The sequence below is a fragment of the Diospyros lotus genome, chromosome 5 (assembly GCF_014633365.1).
Source record: "Diospyros lotus cultivar Yz01 chromosome 5, ASM1463336v1, whole genome shotgun sequence".
NCBI lineage: Eukaryota > Viridiplantae > Streptophyta > Magnoliopsida > Ericales > Ebenaceae > Diospyros > Diospyros lotus.
In genome coordinates, this window is record NC_068342.1 from 10885428 (window position 1) to 10900282 (window position 14855).

General features: G+C 35.9%; 1 protein-coding gene across 1 annotated transcript in view; it reads left to right on the forward strand.

Annotated features, from left to right (window-relative positions):
* The first annotated feature begins 340 nt into the window (after positions 1-340).
* LOC127801711 (tubulin-folding cofactor A) overlaps positions 341-14855 on the forward strand; it is a 108975-nt gene continuing 94460 nt past the window's right edge. The window contains exon 1 of the mRNA XM_052337068.1: positions 341-346. The gene's annotated coding sequence lies outside the window, so the exon portion shown is untranslated. The remainder of the gene's footprint in view (positions 347-14855) is intronic.

A 14855-nucleotide genomic window follows, 5' to 3' on the forward strand; every position in this document is an offset into this window, starting at 1 on the left:
AAGTCCAAGCTTCCAGAAAGCTTGGCCATGGAGCCGCGGCTGTTGTAGCTGGGTGGCTACGCGCAGGCCGCCAACGGAGGCGCGGGTAAGCGGCAGCGAGTCCTATGAGGTGTGGGCAGCGACCGATGAGGCTGGAGGAGGCCGCAATGGCGGCTGGTGGCGACGGAGGCTGGAGGAGGCAACAATGGAGGCTGGCGGCGACGGAGGCAGGTGAAGCGGCTGCTGGGCGTGCGGCCATGGCAGCAGCCGCGCGCAGGAAGGAAAAGAAAAAAAGGGAAGAAAAAAAATGAAGAAGAAGAAGAAGAAGAAGAAGAAAGAAAGAAAAGAAGGAAGAAGAAAAGAAGAAGTTGCAGGCACAGGTAACAGGGGAGGCGGGAGGAAGAAGATGAAGTAGAGGGAAAAGAAAAAAAAGAAAAAAAAAAGAAAAGGAAGAAAAAGAAGAAAAATAGGAAAAAATTAGAAAAAAATCCTAGGAAAATCCTGAAAAATAGGATTTGGATATTTATTAATATTTCAGAGATTTTGGGTGAGAAAATAGTTCGGACACGCATTTCGAGAATATGGCACACATACCGAGGAAGCCGAAAAGGCTAAGTCAAGGTAAGTAAAATTCTCTAGAAAATTCCAAAAATTCAAGAATATTATTTTATGAATTTTTATAGAAGAATATTTGAGAAAATATTTTAGAAATATTTATTATGGATTTATTGAGAAAAAATAGGAAGAAATAGAGAGAAAATTATAGAAAATACCAGAAATTATTGAAGTGGGTTGTGTTTATTTTGAGGTTGGCACACAAATTGAGGCAATGCACGAGGCAAGACACGAATATCGAGGTAGCTCGATAAGCTTGAGAAGGTAAGTGATACTCCCCAATTAAAGTTAGTTTTATGAAAAATATTTGGTTTGTAAGTGGTATATGTTCCTCGAAAATGTTTTTATCATATTGACATACCCTGATATGAATTCATCACGTAGACTGCATACATGATATGACTATGAAATGCATAAATACACGTTGATATCATTGATCACTCGCATTTGAGGCCGTAGGGAGTACGAACTGGCACCGCTGCTTTACCAAGGGTGCACCCATATACCTCGGCTTCGAAAAAGGGGGCCGCAAAAATGGTAGGTAACATGAGGGGTGCAGTTGACACCTACGATGAAAGACATTGCATTCATGCATGAAATATGTTTTCTATACCCTTACTTAGATGATTCATCATTTAACTTGGGCTTTGCCCCTGGAATATTCAAACGTTTCAGGTGGAGATTGTAGTAGATACGAGGATAAATGAGGCATGAAATGGCACTTAGCAGAGTGCATGAGAAATGAAATATATGTAACGTAGCCCCTGAATTTAAGTTCTGCTACTTTAGATTTTGAACGTTTTGAGGAATGTTGAAGATGTAAGAATTTATTTATAATTAATGTTAAGATATCAGGTTTCGATCTTTGCTTCCGCTTTTGATATGTATAATGATTATCTTTCGAGATTAATAGTTGGGAATTCCAGGACGGATTCGATGAATGATGTGGTTTAGCCTTAGTGTTTGAAAGAAAAAAAATTTATTGTCCCAGAATTGTCCCAAGTTATAAAACGCGCTCAGGAAAGCGGGGCGTTACAACCCTAGAAGCTTTCGACAGCCCCTCATGGCTTGGTCGGATTCCATAGCTAAGATTTTCATTGTTTTGCGCTTTGGCCCAAACTGTTTTGGTTTTCTCAATTTGCCCATTTTTCTCACAACCCTTGGACTTTCCTTAATTGCTATTGAGACCCTCAAGTTCAAATCTTTCAATTTCCATTTTAAAACTTTTGGAAAAAATGACATTTTGACCCCTCGGGCAACTTTGGAAAAGTACACTTAGGCCCGCTTCTTCGTTTTGACCCTAAATCTATTCGTTTCTTCCTGAAACTTTTGAAGGGTTGTTCTAATCGATAAACCGAAGCTTCCCGAGGCTTCCGTCATCTTTTCGGGAGTCTCCTACGAGAATTCAATTTTTTAGCTCGATTCTTAGCTGTTCCAAAAATGGTTCTTGATTCCATTTCTTTCAGTCCTAAAAATCATGCCTCAATATGCTTGTTAGAGGCGTTCCTATTTCCTTAGACATTTAAGCTTTAGGGTCCTTCCTTCGGTTGATTCGATAATTTTTTTAAGCTTTTCAGATACCATTTTTCCCCGAATTTTTATTTTTCCTTTAAAATAATAACCCAAAGTTCTTGGGTATTACACTACCAGCCCCCCCTCACTCGTCGTCGAAGCATCAACCCTAGCCTTAGGTCATTGGCGACTAACCCTCAGCTCACAATCGTTGTCAGACCCAAACACCTTCAAGGCTTTAAGCCCTCCACTGTCGGCTTCTTCAATTTTCCCCACCAAACACCCAGCCCTCTGTCGAACACAACAGCAAACCCTAAGCCAATTTCACCCTCCTCAGTCCTCACCTCCTCACTGTCAAGGACTCAAGGCGTCAACAATCTAGTTGGTTTCGGGCTTTCGGCAACTTAGGAGTGAACAATCTTGCGGGTATCACCATCATCGATTAGAAAAGGTAATACGATTTCGGCAACTTAATTATCTTGTGGTTTTGATTGTAATGTCCAATCTGGTTGGTTTCCCTTGCAGTTTGTTTACTCTTTTGATGCTTTGACTTGGCTTTGTGAATTCGTTGTTTCTCTTTTGTGTTTTATGTTTTGATTTCATCATTTCAGATTTGGTTTTATTTTGTGATTTGTTGTTTGTTTAACCTATAGATACATTCCATGTAACGTACCTATTTGTTTTCTTCTATTTTTTGCAATCAGAACAGAAAAACCCAAAAAAGGGAAAACACGACTGAGTATTGCTACTTTTAAGCATTGTTCTTCGGTTGTGACTATGACGCTACGGTTTGTTTTTCTAATATTATTGATTGTAATGTAACATGACACTATGACTTCATTCAAAATGGCGTCAACATCCTCATCTTGCAATGTAAGTAAATAAAATCATATAGGAATCCTATATGATATGATTTTCTACAAGTTTGATTGGCAAACTGTAGTTTTTTAAAATGAAATTAAAGGCTGAAAGAGAATGTTACTTAATTCTTAAGATCTTACTTAGATTATCATATATGTTTTATTTATGATTGTGTTGTGTTTATTGTTTGGATGTGTTTAAATTAGATTTGGATTTAAAACGAATTTGTTAGGTTTAATGACGACTTAGATGCCCTTTCTAACTATGTGTCATCACTCTTTAAATACAAATTAATTACTTACAATTGTATTAAATTTAGATGGCTAGAGAAGAAGACACCGGTCCCACCACAAACATCCCTATGAATGATGATGATCGTTCAAGGCCTACACCAATAGTATCATCAAGCCAACCTCAAGATGATAGATGTGCAACATCACTAGTAAATTCTAAGAGAAAAGCAATAAGATCTAGGTTAGATGTATGAGATCACTTTACCAAATTTGTAAATGATGAGGGTTAGATTAAAGGAAAATGCAACTATTGTTCTAGAGAGTTCAACTGTGATCCCCAAAAAAATGGGACAACAGCTTTAAGGAATCATATGGGAACTTGTAAGAAACACCCTCATGCTATAGAATCTCGTTAAATGGAATTACATTTGCAATCATCTACAACGGGGGCTGAGAGAGATGGTGGTGACAGTATTGGTGCAGTGGTAAATTGGAAATTTGATCAAGTGCTCGCAAGAAAGGCTTTAGGTCGTATGCTGATAGTAGATGAGTTGTCTTTCAAGTTTGTTGAGCGTTAGGGGTTTTGACACTTCATGAATGTTATTTGTCCAAAATTTCGGTTTCCTTCACATTGGACTATGGCTCATGATTGTTTTGAGTTATTCAACGAAGAGAGGTTGAACATGATGGAATGAGTTAAAAAATTCTTGTCAAAGAGTTTGCTTAACCACTAACATGTGGACCTCCATTCAAATGATGAATTATATGTGCCTGACGGCATAGTATATTGACAATACTTGGACGTTAAAGAAAAAAATCATAAAATTTTGTCCAATATGTAGTCATAAGAGTGATGCCATTGCTATGGCAATTGAGAGATGTCTGATGGGATGGAAACTCGATAGAGTTTTTACTTTGACAATGGATAATGCTAGTTCAAATGGAGAAACTTAATATAAATCTTATGTACAACTTCTATATGGTACAACGTGAACACTTAGCCAATCTTATTTGAACTCATGATAATGATTTAATAAATATTTTAATACATCATAACATATATTTTATTGAAACTAAAAAAAAAAAAGGAGTAGATCAAGCATGAAAATAATTTTTATAGGGTTCTTTACAAACTTCTCTTATATTTTCCCCCCCTCTTCGTGTCATGAATGTATCCTTTAATTCTATCTCTTTTCCCAACTATAAAATTAGAATAAAAAAGCAGAGTCTATCTCTTTTCCCCGTGTCTCCAAGAATTTCTAACAAATTGAACCCTACACATTATTTCTCTATGAAGTCAAATTATAAGCGGCATTAATTGTCACCAATTAATCTTTGGATAAAATTTATAATCCAGTCAGTATTGTCCTAATAATATGGGGATCAAACATTCCACTATTGGAGACATGTAAAGTAAAAATGAGGCAGGATAGGGAGAGTCTGATTCAAAACACACCTTGATTAATTCTTCTTGGTCTATTTATAGCAATTCTAAGCGTGTTTGGCTGCTTCAATATACTTCAACCTCTTCTAATTTATTTATTTTTATTAATTTTATTTTTGAAATAAGTTATTCTAATTAATTCTAAGTCTAACAATACGAATGGGGAGGTAACTATTACAAATACATTGTTTCTGTGCAATCAATAGAGAAGTGTGATAATGTGGTAATTATCAAGTGGAAGAGGTTTATGGTTAGGGCATTTACTCATCAATTTTGTTTAGCTCTTCTAATTCGATGCTAACTAGACTCGAACCAATATTTATTTAACATCAAACCCGAACTAAATTATAAAAATTAATTAGTCTCAAGTCTACTTGCATATGTGGTAATCTCTTTTTTAATGGATAGACATTAGGAGCATAAAATCAGAATTAGAATGTGAACGAAATATAAATTAGAATATAAGTCACAAGAAATATGCAGGTATTATTGTAAGTCACAAGAAATATGAATTAGAATGTGAACGAATGGAAAATGAGAGGCCAAAAGAGAGACAAGTGATGATTGATTGGACAGTGAAAGGGATTTAGGGTTAGATTAATCCAACAGGCGTGTCTACTGCAACAAAATCAGAGAGATACTTGCTGGAGCTAGAGGCCGCGATAGAGATGGAGATGCGACGGTGTTAAGGCAGTGGAGGCAGTAGCAACAGTAGCAGCGACAGTGTTGTGGTGGCAACAGCGATAGCGTTGAGGCTGCAACAGAGCTAAACCCGAAGACAGAGAAGGAGAAGAAAACGAAGGCGTAGAAGAAGAGGGCTGTGACAGTCAAGTGGTCGAGGAGGAAATGGGGTAGGAGATATGAAGGAAGGAGGGAGATGGAGGGAAATGAAAAAGAGGTGGGAGAGAGATGAGGGAAGGAGATGAAAGGAAAAGAAAAATATAATTAATAGTAAAAATATAAGTTTTTAAGAATATTTTTGAAAAAGAAAAAAATAACTTTTGTTTATATTTTGCAGGAAAAGAAAAATAAATAAAATATATTTTTCTTTTTTTGTAAATTTTATAATAGTAAAAAATATAATATTGAAATAAAAACTGGTTTTAATTATTAATTATATTTATATTTTAAGAATATAGAAGTATATTTTTTAAGAATAAGTATATTATTAATTATAAAAGTATATTGGAAGAAAAATGTTATTAAGAATGAAAATAATTTTTATTAATTATTAATTGTATATTTTATATTTTATGTCACATTTTATGCCACAAATAAGTATAAATTCCAATTTAGATAGAAACTTTTAGTGGTCGCCATGGTTGATTACCTTTAGCGGCAATCACTTGTGCTCATCACAAATAGTTATCTTTTAGTAGCCACCCTTGCTGGCCCTCACAAATAAGCATAAAACCCCACCCACTTTTAGTGGCCGCCACAACCAACCGTCATAAATAATGCTTGTGTGGAGCACCTTTAGTGGCGGCCACTGATAGCCATCACAAATAATCATGTTCTAATCACACATCTCAAGATTTTATTAGTGGCCGCCATGGCTGATTGTCATAAATAATTTACCTTTAGTGACCGCCACTTTTGCCTGTCATAAATAGTTATTTTTTAGTGGCCATCCAGCCGAGCCCTCACAAATAAGCCCAAGTCTCAATACTTTTAGTGGCCACCACAACCAATTGTCATAAATAATGCTTGTGTGGATCACCTTTAATGGCGCCCACTATTGGCCGTCACAAATAATCATGTTCTAATTACGAACAACATCTCAAGGTTTTATTAGTGGCTGCTATGGCTGGTTGTCACAAATAATTTACCTTTAGTGGTCACCACTTATGACTGTCATAAATAGTTATTATCTTTTAGTGGTCGTCCATGCTGGCCCTCACAAATAAGCCCAACTCTCAATACTTTTAGTGGTCGTCGATACCGACGATCATAAATAATGCTTGTGTGGATCACCTTTAGTGGCGACCACTATTGGTCATCACAAATAATCATGTTCTAATTACAAACAACATCTCAAGGTTTTATTACTAGCCGCTATGGCTGGTTGTTACAAATAATTTACCTTTAGTGGCCGCCACTTTTGGCCATCACAAATGATTGTGTTTTATGGCCAATGTCAGCCACCACAAATAAGTTGGAGGGCTAACATCTCAAGCTTTTAGTGGCCGTCATGTCTTGATGTCACAAATAATCCACCTTTAGTGGTGGCCAGTCATGGCCGTCACAAATAACCATCTTTTAGTGCCCACAAATTGTGGTCGTCACAAATAAAAGGCTTTTAGTGGCAAATTTTTTCAGCCGCCACTAAAGATGTCTTTCCAGTGACAAACGGCGTTAGCCGCCACTAATAGTTTTATTTGTGATGAATATCTTCTGACTGCCACTAAAAGTCACTTTTCTTGTAGTGATTCTTCATCATCTATTACTAAATTTGCCACCTTAGCAGATAAACTTTGCAATTGATCGTATCTTACATGCTCAGGAGTCCTAAGCCAACCATTGTAATTGATCTTCACCCTTGTATGCTCTACGCACATCTTTCCTCCATCTCCTCAAGATATAATTATTGGGAATCAATTTCACATCATTTCAGATCAATACTAAAAGAGCATGTCTACAAAGTATCCCTTAAAACTCAAATAAGTGACAGCTGCAAACAATGTGACACTTCTCTCCCTCAAACATAACCATAAATCTCTTTTTCTTAGTAGTTTTGTTGAATATGATATCTTCTTGGACTTCGTACCTAGTTCCATAATAGCCAATCTCAATAGATATAATATCGTAATTCACTTTTCCAGTAAGCTCTTCTTGAAATTATTTGAATTTTGAGATTCTTTAAACCACTTGTAACTGTTTCTCCATACAATACATAGTTGTGCATGGTACCATATGTGAATATGACTTAAAATCTGCCTAGAACTCCTTTTCAACTTTACACCTCAAAGCCTGGTTATACTGTTTAACAAATAACTTCAACAAGGTTTTTGAGTTGACATATCCATTGGAAAATGCATTCATACTCTCATTCTGCTATGTGGTTAACATCCCCACACCGTTTGAATTCTTTGGGACTTTACAATTCGTAGACCACTTCATGCACAATCGAGAGTATTGAACCCTTATGAGCGTGGCCCTCAAAATTTTCAAGCAACTTTTTCAGTATGTGCCACAAACACCATCTAGGCCTCCTGTTTAGAAAAACAATTTGAATGGAATTTTGCATAACTCTATCCCGATCAGTTATTATACCAATGGGCGTGACAGCCAAACGAAAGTCTCGGTATCCTCACTGGATACTAAATCACATCCAAGCAAAGTCGATTGTCCATGATGATTCACATTCACAAAAAGGGCAAATGGCATGTCATATTTATTAGTCAAGTACGTGGTATCGAATGTGACAACATCACCAAATTCGTTGTATGCTTGTCTACATCTATTATTGGCCTAGAATACATTTTTCAGTTGACACTCATTGTCCAAATCCACACTAAAAAAAAATCAAGACATTGTGCTTATATTTTTGAAAAGTAGGCTTGTATTGCAACTGCATCTCCCTTCCTAAGTCTTAATTGCCTAACTTTATTAATGTAATTTCTACAGTCCTTTTCGACAAATGATAGATTCTCATATTCACCCACTTCAACGATAATTGAGTTGTAACTTTTGTGCATTGAAATACTAGCTATGTCATTTACTTCAAGCTTTCGTTTCACCTATTCACTCAAGTGTCGATTACATCGATACAACTTGGATTTTGAAGGACTTGTTTTATGATTATGCTCCAGAATGATTTTGGTAACATTCCATGTTCCTATCACATTGGTTGTAGCTGTCAGCTTAGCTAAACACCCTGTTTGAATAGTTGCTTGAGGCTTCAAAGAACTGCTTGTAGCACAAATTCTCTAGCCTTCTTGACTACAAGCAAATGTCACATATTTCAACAACCCATTATCACCATTTCTTGAACTTCTTCTTCTGATAGGGAAACCTACACTTTAAGCATACATTTTATAAAATTCAAAAATCTCGCTATGGTTCCTAAACTTCTTCCCAACCGTAGGCACGATCTTACTACCCTCTGATGTGCATTCATCGCCTGCCCCTACTTCAATCTCATCGTCGAAAACTACTACATTTTCTTCGTCAGAATACGAAAATTGACCTAAGAAACAAATTTATCAACCAATAAAATTTCAACTTAAGAATTTAATATGCCTAATTCAATAGCAAAATTGAAGGAAACAAATGTTGCAAAATGTTCACTTTGGGCACATATAACCACACTGATATGTAGAAAATGTTTGATTTCATTACTGAATAATCACTCCAAGAAAAATCGTATTTAGCGACGAAATTTAGAGATGGAATTATTCCGTCGCTAATTAGTGACGAATAGCGATAGAATTTTCGTCGCTAATTTTTTTAATATTTTTTTAATATAGCGACGGAATACCCATCACTAAATTTAGTGACGGAATTTGAGACGAAAATCTTGTCGCTAGATTTTAATTTTTTTATTTAAATTTGTTTTATTTTTTAGCGACGGGAGTAACCCCGTCACTAAATTTTAATTTTTTTCTTTATTTTTTTTATTTTTTAGCGACGGGTTGACCTCGTCGCTAAATTATAAATTTTTTATTTAATTTTTTTTATTTTTTTCGCAACGGGGATGACCGGTCACTAAATTTTAATTTTTTTTATTTAATTTTTATTATTTTTTAGCGACGGAGTAAACCTGTCGCTAAAATTTAACCTTTTTATTTATTTTTTATTTTTCAACGACTGGGTTAACCCTGTCGCTAAATTTTAATTTGTTTTATTTTTTAGCGACGGGGCTGACCCGTCGCTAAATCTAATTTTTTTTTTAATTTTTTAGCGGATTTGAATTTTTTATTTAATTTTTTTTTATTTTTTAGCGACAGGTTGACCTCGTCGCTAAATTTAAATTTTCTATTTAAATTTTTTTTAATTTTTAGCTACAGGGTTGACCCCGTCGCTAAATTTAAATTTTTTTTATTTTTAGCTACGGGGATGAGCCCGTTGTTAAATTAAATTTTTTTAATTTAACATTTTTTTAATTTTTAGGAATGGAAATATCCTGTCGCTAAATTTAATTTATTTATTTATTTATTTATTTTTTTAATTTGCTAAATTTAAATTTTTTATTTTATTTTCTTAATTTTTAGCGACAAAAAATACCCGTCACTAAATTTAAATTTTTTATTTTATTATTATTTTTTTAAATTTTTAGCAACGGGAATCACTTGAAGCAAAATTTAAATTTTTTATTTTATTTTTTTATATTTTTAGCGACAGGAGTGACCGTAGCTAAATTTTAATTTTTTTTTTAATTTTTAGCGACAGGAGTGACCCGTCGCTAAATTTAATATTTTTTATTTATTTTTTTTAATTTTTAGCGACGGGTTTTTAGCGACGGGAGTAACTCGTCGCTAAATTTAACTTTTTTTATTTAATTTTTTTTGTTTTTTAGTGACGGAATCACTCCCGTCGCTAAAAATTAAAAAATAAAAAAATTTAAATTTAGGGACAAGTCGCTCCTGTGGCTAAAAATTAAAAAAATAATAAAATAAAAAATTTAAATTTAGCAACGGGGTATTTTTTGTTGCTAAAATATAAATAAATAAATTAATTAATTAATATTTAGGTACGGGTCAACCCGTCGCTAAAAATTAAATATAATTCTGAAATATTTGAAAGAGAATATATAGTATAAATATATTTTATACACATCAATAAGCAAGAAGGCTATTAGATCGACTAGCTCGCGCGCGAAACTTGGTCATAAGAGGTTGGGGATTCGAATGTTGTTGAGAGCATTAGATAATTGTTTGAAGTATTATCCCAACGCTGCCACTTGGCGAGTAGAGGAGCGGCCACGTGGCGCACATGAGGGGTGGTTGGGGCCTGACGCGCGTTGAATTTTGAATTTTGGGGTTGAATTTAACGATGGGATTGTCCGGTCGTTATAAAATAAAAAATAAAAAAATTAATTAATTAAAATTTAGCGACGAGGTCGACCCCGTCACTAAAAAATTAAAAAAAATAAAAAAAATTCAAATTTAGCGACAGGGTTAACCCCATCTCTAAAAAATAAAAAAAAATTAAATACAAAATTTTAATTTAGCGACGGGGTTATCTCCGTCGCTAAAAAGTAAAAAAAATTAAATAAAAAAATTAAAATTTAGCGATTGGGTCAACCCTATCGCTAATTCCGTCGTTGATTAGCGACGGGTACAACCCTTGTCGCTGATTTCATCGCTAAATTTCAGAGACGCCCTTTTTAGCGACGGAAAGGTGCCCGTCACTAAATCCGTTGCTAAAGTTTTTAGCAACAGAATTTTTCGTCGCTAAAACGTTGATTTTTTATAGTGAATGAACACTTGCTTAATGAAATCAGGGGTGCTTATATAGAAGAATATATTAACAATAGTATTCTTACTTTGTCAAATGCTTAACAAGTAGCAAATTTGTTCTTAATATCTCCAAATTATTTAAGGTAAAGTAGGCAACATCTGAAAATAAAGGAAATAAAGAAAGCAAGCTTACCTAGCTCCAACATTGTCACCGATGACACAAGATTTCTTCCATCTTTTTTGAGATCTAGATCTTCCACCCAAATACTAGCCATCCACCAAACGTGATTACAATAAGAAATAATTAATAGTAATGAAATACATATCAAGCAAAGAGGTGAAACAAATTCAAGACAGGAAAAAAATCAAATAAGCTGCAAAAATCAGGGGATCGTCGCCAGCAATAATGGGAAGTTTTAGAAGAGAGAAAGAGACACTACTACTGGAGGGGACACCATAGGACCAATGCCGCTACTAGTGAGGACAGACGATGGCAGGAGAAGATCCATGCCGGAGGAGTTGAGGACGCATGCTGGAGCTATACTAGTCTCTAAGTGCGTCCAATCTGCAGCCCAAAAATGTCAAATCGTCGTTGGTGGTAGTGGGAGATGAAACTAGTGAGGGTTCCAATTTCTAGGATTGTGGGTTCTTGAGAGAGAGAGAGAGATGCGTACATTGATGTACACCGTCCAATCACCTACGTAGTGGGAAATGAAGGAAGTGAGGGCGTTTGATCCTCTAGAAGGTGGGTTCTTGCGGGCGAGTGAGAAAGAGAGAGAGAGTGCAGGGCGTGAGAAGGAGAGACACATAGAGTACACAAAAGTGATCCAATTTTCTGACAAAAAGCTACATGCGTCTCCTTCACATAATAATTTGACAATAAAAATATCGCGATATTTTCATTATCAAATTATCGCAATTTAACCTATGAGTCAACCTGTACGTGAACAAACAAATAGCAATTGTGTTCTAATAATGCATCCACTATTATAGTGTTTTTTATACATATATATTATGGATTATGCTACATGAACTAACGGCTAGACAAATGGGTGGACAACTGCAACTAAATTACAGATGTATCCTCAATTTAAATTACAAAAATACCCTTAACTTTTCAGCTCAAATTGAATACCCAAGTTCTTCTTCCTCAACTACTTTTTCTCTATCTCTCTCTCTTTCTCTCCCCCACCATGTTCTGTCATCCATCTTTGGCTGCCTAGTTTCTTCTTCTTCTTCTTCTCTCTCTCTCTCTCTCTCTCTCTCTCTATTTTTCCTTCCCCCATCTCTCTCATCTGTTATGCTTCTTATCGTCACCATTCACCTTCGACGTAGTCGTATTCGCCGCTGCCTCCATCACATTTGCCACCGTTGAAGCCTCCGCCATCAATGGTTCTTATCGTTGTTGCAGCCTCCATCACCGTTCGGCTCCACGATTCTAGTCACCACCTTCGTCTTCATCTCCTTTTCTCTCTCACCCACAACTTCTCCTCTCCTATCCCTATTCATTGTTTCCTTCCATTCGTTGCCGTTGCAGCGATTTTATATACAACTTAGTATGAATATATCTTGATAAAACTTAGTATTTTTAACTTTCATAGAGATTTTATATACAAATTATATAATAAATTCCTCATTAAAAACAAAAACAAAAAAACAAAGATTAAAAGGAACCATACATCATCATCAATAACAGCAGCAACACAAGAACAACCCAAATAAACCCATTGAAATATTCAATTCATGGCATCCATTGAAATATTCAATTCGTGGCATTTTTGTATGTTGTTAATCGTTCTAAAAACTCGCTTCCAGAATCGGACATTATCAATTCAAAACTTCCTTAAAATATCTCCGACTAGAGATAAAAAAAATATATAGTAATCTAATAAATTTTTCGAGATAGAGATACTTAGAACAAGCAAGATTAGATCTGTCTGCAAACAACTTCGGCTTATGTTCTAACATCGATTCTAAATTCGGTATTGCGAAACTAGGTTCCTCGATCGAATTTTGAGGTTGTACGACTCTAGGAACAACATTTTTCAAGTTAATCTCGAGTAAATCTTCCTCATCCCTTGCTTTTTCTCCTCTGGACTTAAAATTTTCTTGGAAAATTTACCAGGAAGTGTTTGAACACAAAAGATCTTAGAAGTCGAAATCGCTTCCAAACCTTCGACTTCTCCAAATTTTGGGGCGGGTGAATGGGACCATCTTGCTGGTGAGGACCGACAGGGGCAGTACCGCAACGTCACGCCAGAGGTTTTCAAGCGATGGAGATACAAAAAGAGATTTTCGGTGGAGAGAGTGAGAGGAACAAACTAGGTCATTCGAAGAGAGAGAAAAGGAGAGGGGGGAATAAGTGGGCGGGGATTCAAATTATTTTCCTTTCAAATTATCGCGATAATTTGGCTTCAAGATATCGCGATAATTTAGAGTTGTCCACCCATTTGTCTAGCCATTAATTCGTGTAGCATAATCCATATATTATATATTATAAGTGATAGATTCAAAAAAAAAAAAAAAAAATCTAAGTCTAACATATTCTCACAAATTAAAACATAATATAGTTATAGTTTCTTTTTATCTCTTACCTTGCCACTGTAACACCTCGCTTCAATCGATGGGCATTATAAATGCGGAAAACACCATCATGGATTTCAGGGATATATCTTTTTCCATAAATATATAATATAAGCGTCTGTACATGAATAGTATACTAGGTAAGTTCCTAGGAAAGAGAGGTGGGTTACAATGGGACACAATTAAATACAAAGTCTTTTCTTAGCTAGAATTTTCCTAGACATGCACTTCCACTACACAACACTCAAATACATAACTTCCCCGACAATCCCGATTACCTTCTCAGCACATCAAACTTAAAAACATCAAACTAAGACAGGTAATATCTTTACACAGAACAAATACGGAAGCTAGATCGAAACCTGATGTGATACATAATCTGAAATCATCTCATATATAATATCCAAAACTGTATCATCGTCTAACATGACATCATCAAAATGGAAAGCATATAATCCAAAATACATGCTACGATCCACCTACAAGTTGTCGTCAATCCTCGCTAATTCCCTTCCCTTTTGCACTACTGTCTTCATCTGGAACGTTGAATATTCTAAGGACAAAAGTCCAACAATTAGATGTTGAATCATCTACGTGAGAATTCAAAAACATTTTCATGAATGTATGCAAAACATGAAACAATAGAAAATCACGACAAAACCCGGCCCAAGAGAATCCCACACAGCACTTAACTTTAACCAGGGAAAATGCAATCTCTCTAAAGGCAACAAAACAACATCGACACATTGGCACAACACAGTCCTAGCTTAAGGAGGAGCAACGTCAATGCATGAACCTTGGGAATCACCCCATCATCATTACGTCCCCACTCAGAAGCTTACGGAGCACACGTCAACACAAATCATAGCCAAATGATGATCAACACCATCCTAGGAATCCATGTCCACATCGAAAATAATACTAGCACGCAAAGGTCTCATAGGGTCCTACCTACTCGTAGCCCCGCCACTTGCCGGTCCAGGTTGGTGTCCACTCTAAGCCCCGTCATTTGTCGATTCACAAGAGTGGTGTCCACTCTCAGCCCAGGTCTACAAATTGGGTATTTGCCTTTGGCACGCTTCCCTAGTGATATCACTTCAAGTGCCACATCATAAGTTGACATCTCATCCCATATGTACAACCCGTCACCCTAGTGCAACTTTCCTCGCCACTAAGCCCGGCATAAAAACTGAGGCGATCATCCCAGCACACAGCTCAAGATACCCC